The sequence below is a fragment of the Cavia porcellus genome, unplaced genomic scaffold (assembly GCF_034190915.1).
Source record: "Cavia porcellus strain 051 isolate PalLab524CR breed Dunkin Hartley unplaced genomic scaffold, mCavPor4.1 scaffold_7, whole genome shotgun sequence".
In the NCBI taxonomy this organism is placed as follows: domain Eukaryota; kingdom Metazoa; phylum Chordata; class Mammalia; order Rodentia; family Caviidae; genus Cavia; species Cavia porcellus.
The window spans coordinates 37,972,224-37,983,572 of NW_026947490.1; the positions used below are offsets into that span (position 1 = coordinate 37,972,224).

An 11,349-nucleotide genomic window follows, 5' to 3' on the forward strand; every position below is an offset into this window, starting at 1 on the left:
AAATGAAGTATACAAAAATCCATCTAGCTATAACCAAAATACATCTATACTCATAATAACCAAGAGCCCAGAAATCCAACACAAGAACAGAACATTAAAAGCTGCCAGAGAAAAGAAACAGATCACCTATAAAGGAAAACCCATTAGATTCAGGACAGACTTCTCAACACATACCATCAAATCCAGAAGAGATTGGAGTGAAGTGTTCCAAGTACTGAAAGAAAATAACCTCTAATGCAGATTGATATACTCTGCAAAACTATTTCTCAAAAGTAATGGAGAAACAAGATGCTTCCAGGACAAAGAGGAACTGGAGGAGCTCATGACCACCAAAACAACCCTACAAAAAATACATCCTAGACAGGGAGAGAAAAGACCATAGTTTTAGAAACAGTGGCAGAGGGGGCTCACTGAACTGGGCAGACAGTGCAATGAAGGGGAAAGTAGACAACCAATGGCAGAAAAATAGCATGGCATAGATGAAGCAGAGAAGCTTGGCCATAATCACTAACATAGATGGCCTCAATACACTAATAAAAAGAAATATAGGCAGAGCACATCCGGAGATGAGGTCCATAGAGATGCTCAATATAAGAAATATAATCAATTTGAAAGAGGGTTTACAGACTGAAGGTCAAAGAAGAGAAAACAATGCTGTATGTGACAGGCAACCAGAACAAAGTGGGGTTATTTTGCCCATCAGCTGCAGAAAGGTTGGAAAGACATGACACTTTTATACAAAGGAGAACTACTCAGCTATAAGAAAGGAAAACCTTGAGGCTCTTGTAGGTAAATGGCTACAGCTTGAGATCATACTCAGTGGTAAAAGGGTTCAGAATTACTTAGGTGATAGTGGGTTGCCCCCTAATCTCAAAACTAAAGGAGTTAGTGGGATCCAGAATGTACAACACACCCTGTGAAAGTGAAAGGGGAGGAGTAGTCTACAAAGAGAAGGTAGAGGACATTGTAAATCTATTATCATGATTAGAAACCGATATTGTTTTTGACATCCTGTTTAGTATTATTATAGACTGTTCGAATTTGTCTACTTGTATTAGATTTGATGGCATGGACAGCTATTCCAAATATTAGGGGTAGGGTATACTGTTAACCATTTTTGATTTCCTATTAACTTCATTTGAAGTGCTGTGTTGCTTTCAGGATTTTGTTTTGACTGATTTTATTACAATCTATTTTGTCTGGTCATTGTCTTGTTTTGAATGATTTTATTTGAATCCATTTTGTTTGATAGTATCAAGTCTGAGGGTATAGGCAACTACTTTGAAGACAGTAAGATAAACTATGATACCCAAAAGAAAGGAAAATGACTGTAATCATTTGTACTACAACAAACCCTAAGAAGAATTAAAAAAAAAAGAAAAATGGTCTTTCACCTCCTTTGACAGAGCGGCTTCTGTTTTCATCACAGCCTTTGATGGACCTGCTCCAGTCCTCCTGCTTCCCAGAGCAGACTCAGCCTTCCACTCAGTCCCTTCAGAGTTCTGCAATACACCTGCCCTGAGTGGCGAATCTCCATGCTCGAGGCATCCTGCAGGATCCTGCTGCTCTGCAGGGCACAGGGGGCATCTTTCATCTCCCACACATTCCCGATTCCATAGGGGCCACTGTGAGACTGCTTAGTAAATCCTACACAGTGAAGTCTCTGTCTCCAGTGAAACTTAACTGATCCAGAGTTTGACACACTTGGGAGGATCCCAAGAAACTGAATGGTAAGGATACATTAGTCTAGGCCAGGCACAAGCATAAAGAGTACAGTAGACAGATGTACAGAACTGGGATTGAAGTGGCGAGGATGGCAAGAAAAGCTGGCAACTTCTATGGACCTGCAGAACCCAAGTTGGCATTGCTCATCCAGATCAGGGGTATCCATGGTGTGAGCTCAAAGGTCTGAAACTTGTTGCAGCTTCTTCAACTTTGTCAAATCTTCAGTGGTACCTTTGGAAAACTCCACAGGGCTTCAATCAATATGCTGAAAATTATGGAACCATACATTGCCTGTGAGTACTCAAACCCGGAGGCAGTGAATAAAGTAATATGCAAGCAGGGTTGTGGCAAAACCAATGAGAAGCAAATTGCCTTAATAGACAATGCACTGAATGTTTGGTTGTTCTGGAAAATATGGGATCATCTGTATGTAGGATCTGACTTATGAGATCTACACTATTGGAAAATGCTTCAAAGAGGCAAATGACTTCCTAGTGCCCTTAAAATTATCATCTTCAGGTGGATGAAGATGGGATGGGATGGAATTGCATGGGATGGGGTGGAGTGGGATGGCATGGAATGAAGAAAAAGATCACTCACTTTGTGGAAGGCAGAGGTGTTAGAAAAACAGAAGACAAGATCAAAGGGCTTTTTAACAAGAGCAACCATGGTGTTTTTATGGTTTTGTCAGTGAATAGAATCTCTACTTCCAAACTGGAAAAGAAAAAAAGAAAGCATTTTTCTAATATGTTTAGTGGTTCCTGGAGTTGACTCTAATTTGGTAAGACCTAATTTTGCCACGGTCTCTCCCCCTGATAATGTAGCGATTACTGACATTCCCTGTTGAACTGCTTAAAATAATGAACAATGTAGATCCACTAGATTATCCTCATTTACCACTGGTGAGATTCAAAGATTTTAATGATTATCTACAAGACTTTTGAATGCTTATAGAAGAGTTGGAAATATAATGATGCTGGCATATTGCACAACATCTCTGGATACACTAGAAAGGAAAATCAAGAGCTCTACACATGTAGAGAAAAGCTGAACGCTTCTAATTACAAACAGGAATTAACAAAGAAAACTGAGGAGCTCAAAGATGCAAATTCACAGCTCCTGATGACATGTATAAATCATCTACAGGTATCTGATTGTGTCACAGAAGAGAATCTTCTCCCTTTAACCACAGAGCTAAACTTGCAGAAATCCACACACAAGCCCTCCTCATCCCATTGGCTGAATTACTGGATAAACATGTCACAGCCTCAATGGATAGCTGAAGTGAAAGTGAGTGCCCTGGTCAGGAAAAACTAACATCCATCCAACTGAGATGGAGATGCTTCAAGGAAGCCCGACATGGGTGAGAACATTGAGACCCAAAATGTCAATGATATTGTGTGGCCAGAGGAAGAGATGGCCCCTTCTACACCATTTTTCATATTTGCTTTCCTTGTTCCTGAATAAAATGGTGATATCTTGTCTCTGGAAACAGTAATGCCCATCGTTGAGGCTGGAGAGCAAGACAAGGCTGACCATCTTCAGAGCCCCCGTCCTACCCACACACACATTTGCCTCTAGGACTCTAAGAAGCTCACTCTCAGAAGGCTCCTGCAGGTGAAGTGCACAAAATAACTTATGAAGAAGTCCACTATGCTCCTAAAGAAGTTCTTGAGTTGTCAAATTGTAAGTAGCTGAGGTTGCAGGAAAAAGTATGACAAAGGATCTTAAGGATGTGGGATTATTATGGAAAGAAAAATAAACCTTTATCAGGGTCAACTTCCCATTATAGGCCATTAAGTAGAGATCCTGAATTTAATGTCACAGATTCTGCAGCTTCAAAAAAACGCGTTAATAGTTTATGTAGGTGTTTGGCAGAAGTATGCATTAAAAGATGGCCCATTCCTAGTGAAATTCCTAAAATTCCTTAGTTTACTATTGATGAGGGATTTGGGAGCTCAGGAAAATAAGTTTGGGGGAGTGAGTTTGTCAGGTTAAACATAATCCTCTACTGAGGGTAAACAGAAAAAGTATTAACCAAAACTTTAACAAGCAGACTTGTAAGAGGAGTACCAGCCAGCATCCTTGAAGAGCTCTGCTATTGCTTTACTGCATATGCCAGATGTTACAGATGTTCAACGGGGACACTTAAGTGCAGTGAGGTTTAACTGGATCTCAGAGCAACTGAGAGCAAGTGACAGCACTCAACTGCTGCTGACAAGGTGTGTGAGCTGCCCATAAAGGACTGTACATGCAAAGGGATGATCAGAATGCTACAACACATGGAGTCCTCTCAGATTAATTGATTGCTCAGTGTTTTTCCCAAAAGAAAAATAAACAGAAAGCCTACAAAACTTTTAAGGGATATGTAAGAAAAATATTTTAGGACAAACGAACAAAAGTCACCTAAAGTTGTAGAAAGAGAGACTCATGGACCTTCAACCAATTCCCACAGTTGAGCTACCTTACAGAACCAAAATGCCTCAAATGAAGAGGAGCCTGCATCCCCTCAGGAAGGACTTAGTGCACTGCCAAATGTTATGTTGCAACCCTTTCCCCTCTTCTCCAAAAGTGATAAAGGCCTTTTGCCACGGTAACAGTGTACTTGTAGAAGTAAATTATTAGATATTTAGAAGACAATTGGGTACTGTTTCTGAACTTTTAAAGCTGATTCCTGGAAATCTCACCTGTCACTGTGGCCCTCCAGTAAGCAGAGGGGTCTGTCAGTCTCAGGTAATCAATGGGAGTTTTGAAATTCCTTGGCTCACGTGGGTCCTGTGTGATTCCAAATTCATTCTGTGCTCATTTCCTAAGTTTCAGAATGCATAATTGAGGTACATAGACATAGGACTTCGCAGAATCGTGACAGTAGTTCCCTATCTATAGTCTGAGAGCTATTTGGGTTGAAAAGGCTAAACTGAAACCATTAGAGTTGCCTCTACCTGATAAAATAGTAACAAAGAGAGTATCACATCCCTGGGGGTATTGCTGAGATTATCATCATCAACAAAGGCTTGAAGATACATGAAGGGTATCTGTCAACACACAGCACTTAACTCTTTTATTTGGCCTAGGCAGGAGATTGATGAGACTTGGAGAATGATGAGCCTTGCAGTGTGATTCTGCATTACCATTAGATTAATCAGGTAGTGGGTCCAATTTCAGATGCGCTTTCCTTGCTTGAGGAAATTAACACATCTCCTGGTACCTGGCATGCAATGATTGACTTCAGAAACGCAATGTTCTCCATACTTTTCCGTAAATCCTAACTGAAAAAATTTACTTTCAGTTGGGAAAGCCAGCGATATGTTTATTTTCCTACTTCAAGGATATTTTAACACTACAGCCCTGCATCATAACTTACTTGCAGGAATCTTGATAGCTCATCCATAAGCTATCACAAGGTCCATTGCATGGACAAAATTATGTTGACCAGAACAAGAGAACGGGAGGCAGCTGTCACCTGGGCTTTTTGGCAAAGCATTTGTGTGACAAATGATGAGAAGTAAACCAAACTGAAATTCACGCCCCTCTAGTCTGTGGAATTTCTAAGAGTCTACTTGTATGGGACATAGAGAGAAATCTTTTCAGACAAAAGATAAAGTGTTGCATGGGGCTCTCCCTATAACCAACCCTGAAGCTACTGAGCCTCCCTGAATTATAGAAACAACACATTCCTCACTTAGCTGTGTTGTACTTGTCCACTTACCAAATGGCTTGAAAGACTGCTAGACTTGAATGTGGCCCAGAACAAGAGAAGGCTCTGGCATAAATCCAGCAGATTCTAAGGTACTTGATGTATCAGTGGAAGACAGAGATTCTGTTTGGGGTCTCAGGCAGGCCACAGATCGCAAGTATTTGGGAGCCTGAAGCAAGGCTCTTCCATCATCTACAGACAACTACACTTCCTTTGAAAAACAGCTCATGGTCTGCTCGTGGACCTTGGTGGAAAATGAACAATTGATCATGGAATACTAGGGTACCAGGCATCCTGAAGCACCCATCATGAACTGGATCTTACCTGATCAGTCACAATTTTGGACATGCACAACTGCAGTCTATTATAAAAAAAAAGTGGTTTACACATGACCAGGCCTGAGCATGTCCAGAGGGCACATGTTAAAAGAACAAATTGCCAAAATGCACCTCATACCTACTCCCAGTATGCACTGTCCCACAAAATTCATTGCCAGCCCTTTGCTGTGTAGGCTATCATCATTAACAGAAGATCAGAGACTGGGAAATATTCCTGAATGGGTCCCACATTGTAAAGGTATTATCTGAGAATGGACAGTTACAGCACTGCTGACCCTTGCCAAAAATGGTCTATGAAACAGTGCAGAAAGAAAGTTGTTAAGTGGCTGGAACGTCAGGAAGTACACCAGGTCATACAGTTAGTTTGAAAAATGGCAAGATACAAAGTATGTTCGGATTCATGGGCTGCACCGAGTGATCTGACCAGCAAGTGAGGGACTGGAAGGGAACATGGCTGGAAATTTGACGCAAAATAGTTAAGTATGCAGCTAGACCTCTGCATATGAGGTCACAATATAAACATACCGATCAAAAGCATAAGAGGACTCCAGCACTAGAGCACTTTAATACACAAGTGCACAGATGGTGCTCTTGGTAGAGAACAATGAGACTTTTCTTCAGTCTCTGCTGTCATTGCTTTACTGGCTCATGTACAAAGTGGCCATGGTGTCAGGGACAGAGGTTTCACTTTGCTTCCCACTCAACAAAGCTGACCTGACTACAGCCACTACTGTATGCCCCATGTGCCAGGCACAGAGACCCACATGGAATCAATGATACAGCAGCATTCCTTGGGGTAATCAGCCTTCAGCTTGCTGGCAGGTCAAGTTTATTAGACCTTTTACATAGTTGAAAGGGTATAGACACGCATCTCAGGTATAGGCCCTTCCTCTCTACACACAATACTTCTGTCAAACCTCCCATCAGTGGGCTAACAGAATACCTTCCTTACCATCACTGTGTTGTGCACAACATTACTTCTGAGCAAAGAACTCATTTCATGGCAAAGAAGTGAAGCAATGGGCTTATGCTGATGTGATTCACTGGCCTTATGTTTCTCTCCATCTGGAAGCAGTTGGATTGATAGAGAGTTGAACTGGCCTTTTGAAGATAAAATTACAGTGCCGGAATTGTGGCAATACCTTGCATGGCTGAGGCAAGTTTCTCCAGAAGGCTGTATATGCTTTAAATGGAATTCACTCAATGGCATATCCTCTCCCACAGCAAGGAGTTGTGGATCCAGGGTCTAGGGACGGAAGGAGCAGTGGTACCATTCATCATCCCCCTAGAGGTCCTTTCACAAAGTTTTGTCTTCCTGTTCCTATAGCTTTATGCTCTTATGGATAGAAGTCTTAGTTTCACATTGAGAAGGCTTGTATCAAGAAGTAGAACAAGGATTCCATTGAATTAAGCTTCCCTCTAATCATCTTGGGCTCCTCATTCCTCTGGGTACACAAGCTAAAAAGGTGGTTATAGTCTTGGTGTGGTGACTTTCGCAGACTACCAGGGGGACACTGGATGCTTACCCTATGATGGAAGAAAGGAGGAATATATATGGAGTGAAGAAACCACTAGGGACCTACTAGTATTACTATGCCCTGTTATTAAGATGAGAAACAACAGAAACAAAATCTGGCAGGATGATAAATTCCCCAGAATCTTCAGGAGTGAGGTATGGGTCATTAGGTAAAAAACTAAGATTCGCTGAGCCATTTGCTGATGATGATGTTAATAAACAAAGGGTAATAAAAGATAGTAGTTATAAACACTAACTACAACTCATAACGGGGAGAGAGAGGAGGACTGTAATTTGTTTTCCCTGTTTTGTTTATATGTATGTTTGTCTTCATTCTTCAGACCATGACACTGGTAGACTTAATATTTGTTCATAAATATCACGAAAACTGTAAGTTTATGCTATGGAACATTAGGAGAAGAATAATCAGTTACTGAAAGACAAACTTTGCCTTCTATTGTAAGGAGGAAGTTGGCACATTTCCAGTTGTGCACAGGAGAGTTGTACCATGTCAGGCAGAACTGTAAGATTTCTATTTGTGTTTGGAGACTAAGGGTCATTCAAGGAGATGCATCTTGCTGTCAAGTTGACAAGGGATGGGTCATGATCATTAGGTGTAAAATAGAGAGAGGTGAATGGAAATGCCTAAGGGATCAGTGGAGCACAGTTATGGGCATCTGTGGATGGCAGAGCAGACCCATTCTGGTTATGGGTGGCACTGACCACTAGGCACCAGGGCTTTTGAACCCTGGATGGAATAAAAATGGAAGGAAGAAATCTGCCCTTTCACATCTTCAGAGAATCTCTGCTCTTTGGCATTGCCTGTAGACACTTCTCCCCCATTCCTTCATGCTTCCACTATGGACTCTTCGGCCTTCCCCTGAAGACTCTTTGACATTTCAATGTGGACTCATACTGGGCTTTGCAGTGAGCTTCTGGTCCTTGACTAAATTGCCCTGCACCCACAACACAGTCAGTTTGCATGCTTCTCCCTCTGAGTAAGTGGCCACTGTAAGTGCACAACTTTGCCTGAATCTATTCCTTTACTGCAACTAACTGACTTACAGAGGTCAATAGATTATGAGTCTCTCATTCTTCAAAAATGATGTGTTAAATGTCATGATTAGAGGTTTCTTCATTCAAAAAAGTTATTATAAAGATGATTAAACAAAATCCCTTATAGTGGGGAGGTTATTAGACAGGACTTCAAGACTTCAAATGATGAATAAGAAAGTGGCCACTTTCTAATATTTAACCAGGTCTTGTTCATTGACTGGAGGCCCCAGTGATCTCAATAGCCTTATGGGAGACCACCCAACTAAAATTATAGAAATATATTATTGCAATATGTTCACATTGGTCATTGTCAAAAGAAATAATAAAATAAGGTTTTTGATTTAAAGTTGCCCATACAAAGGTTGTCATATGGCTATGACAGATTGTTATAAACATCATGATGTATCAATGTATTTATCCTTCCAGATGTACAGGCATTCCAAAGTATAAAACAGGGATTTTTTATGGTGACAAAATTTTGTTTCAGATTCAGACCTCAGCCTGTAATAAAACCTTGTGAGATGTATATCCCACTAAAGGTCAACAAATTAGGTAAAACCTTTTATGTATTAGATGGGGATGATTGACCTAAAGGGAGAAATTTAATGTCAAAATGAAAAGTTAAGTTGTTTGAAAATGTCATCATGGTTTTCATGATACTATGTTGTAAATTTGATATCAAATTTTATGTGTACAATATATAAATTCTACAGGTATTCAAATGTTAAAATACCCATGGTTTCTAAGAAATAATGGTTCAATTTTATGTTCTAAGATGTTTGGTATTTAGATAAGATGATAATGCCTCTACTACATTGCACTGTTATCAATCTTTTTGTCTGGATGTTCAACACTGAGGTTTAGAGATCAACAATTAGAGATAGATGGGCTAAGAGGACAGCCAATGTTTTGACCCTAGCCCTCCAAAGCCAATGAGCCCCCAGGACATTAGAGAACCTCTTCTATGACATCCAATACACAGTGAGTTCCTGTTCTTCTGATAAAGGACACTATGAGATCACAGAGGAAAGTGATCTTTGGTGTGTGGTGTGCCTAAGGAGAGTCACCAGGAGAAACAATCTCCCAGGCTTTCACAGATACCAACTTGGTCAAGCAATGGTCATGACTCATCTGAATGGCTAACGCTGAGAAGAACTAAGGGGTGCTGTGCCTGCTTCCAAGGCATTTCTTGAGGAGACTTAACTGACTTTGATAAATAACTTAAAAACAAATTTTTTTTTAAACAGCTCTCACCTTAACTTGGTCTTGACCCTCCTGTAGAAAATGTACAACTAATAGAGATCTATAAAATAATGCTAAAGTAATAAGTTATGAAAGAAACTGAAATCACTAATGCTTTTTGACAGTTTCTAGCTACACTGGTAGCTGAGTACTGTCACAGATGAATGGACTGCACAGGGTTTCAACTGCAGAACGCATGGACTTAAATCTTTGGACTGCACTTAAAATAGAAAAATCTTCTACAGAGCTCTCCAACATAGCTCCTCCAGCTTCAACTGCTCACCCATCCTGTGCAACAACGAAACAAAAAGAGATGGATATGTTGGGAGCCATTGAAGCTGGAAATGGACCTAGGGCATGACCCAGATGTGACCCTCCAAGAAAACAAAGAGCACCCAGGTCAGCCATGTGAAGAAGTAGCTACAGTCCAGAAAAACACCAAGCACCTAAACATTCCAATCAATGGAGTTCTAGGCAGAAAGGCTGGAATTGACATCATACTTTCTAGTATATAAATAAACATGCAGTATTGATTGAGCAGCACCTTTCCCCACATCAGGAGGGGAAGGGTTCCACCTGTCTTTTCTTTACTTTTTTCATCCTCTTGCAGTCCTTCACCCCAGAACCTCAGAAGCCTCACTGGGTCATGGCACATTATCTGCTCCTGCCAAGCCCCCTTCTCTCCCCTGCCAACTGCACTCAGTCTCACTCTGCCCAAGGGTCACACCCTGACCTCTTTGCTCTTCCTCTGCCCATATCTTCTTTCCTGCCCCTCCCTGGCCCTATTCTCCCTGCACCTCTCCTTCCTCTCTGCTAGGTGTCAGGCACTGAAGGGCTACTTCAGGTACATATCCCTTTTTCCATATCTCTCTCATATCTCCTCCTGTGTAGGCTTCTTTGATGCTGACACTTTTACCTTTACCAGAAGTTTATATTTGTCTTTCAATCATATGATTTGACCTATAATCATATGCATATAATTTTGATGTCTACTCTCTCTCCAGAACAAAAGTGGAACTTCGGCAGCCTGCACAGGTGGTAGCTGATGAATAGCACAAACTAGACTGCAATCATCCCACTGGGGTCATTGCTGTCCCCAATGTAGACCTCCAGTGGGATTTTCAACATAATGTAGAATTCCCTAATCATGTAGCTAGTATGTTGGAATGTATCCTCCTAGGCCTCAACAAAATTTCCCAAATTAGCTTAATTACCACAAAATACATGAATTAATTCAAAGACTGGATGAAAATTCCACAGAGTCTATGTTTCATCTGATGAAGGCTTTTACTAAATTTACAGATGTCAGATCTGACTTGCCTGATGGCATCATTCTCCCTAATTTACACTTTACCTCTCAGGCAGCCTCAGATGTTCAAAGCTCCAACAGTCTGACTTGGCCCTCAAACCCCTTGTAGTGAAGTTAGATGTGGTGTTCTGTGTCTTTAACAACAGAAAGGCACAACAACTTAAACTCCAAGCTAAGTTCCAGGACCAATATTTGGCGATGGCACTTGGAACTGAATGCAAGTCACAAGCTTTTGACAAGCCCAGGACCTGAGCCACTCTGGTACCATGCTTCAAGTGCAACAAGGAAGGACATTGTGCATGAGCATGCCATATCCAAAGCCACTACTGGAGGCTTGCTCCATCTGCAACCTGGAAGATCATGGAAAGATTTCTGCCAGAGAGTGGGTAAGTCATCAACTTCCCTATCCTCACAGGATTTGGAGCATTGCTGCTCCTGGATTCATCACAGCCTTACTTGCTCAGAT

At 41.1% G+C, this 11,349-nt stretch overlaps 1 pseudogene; it reads left to right on the top strand.

The window, feature by feature from the left end:
* Positions 1 to 566: 566 nt before the first annotated feature.
* LOC100722031 (large ribosomal subunit protein uL30-like) lies at positions 567 to 11,135 on the top strand (annotated as a pseudogene).
* Positions 11,136 to 11,349: the final 214 nt, after the last annotated feature.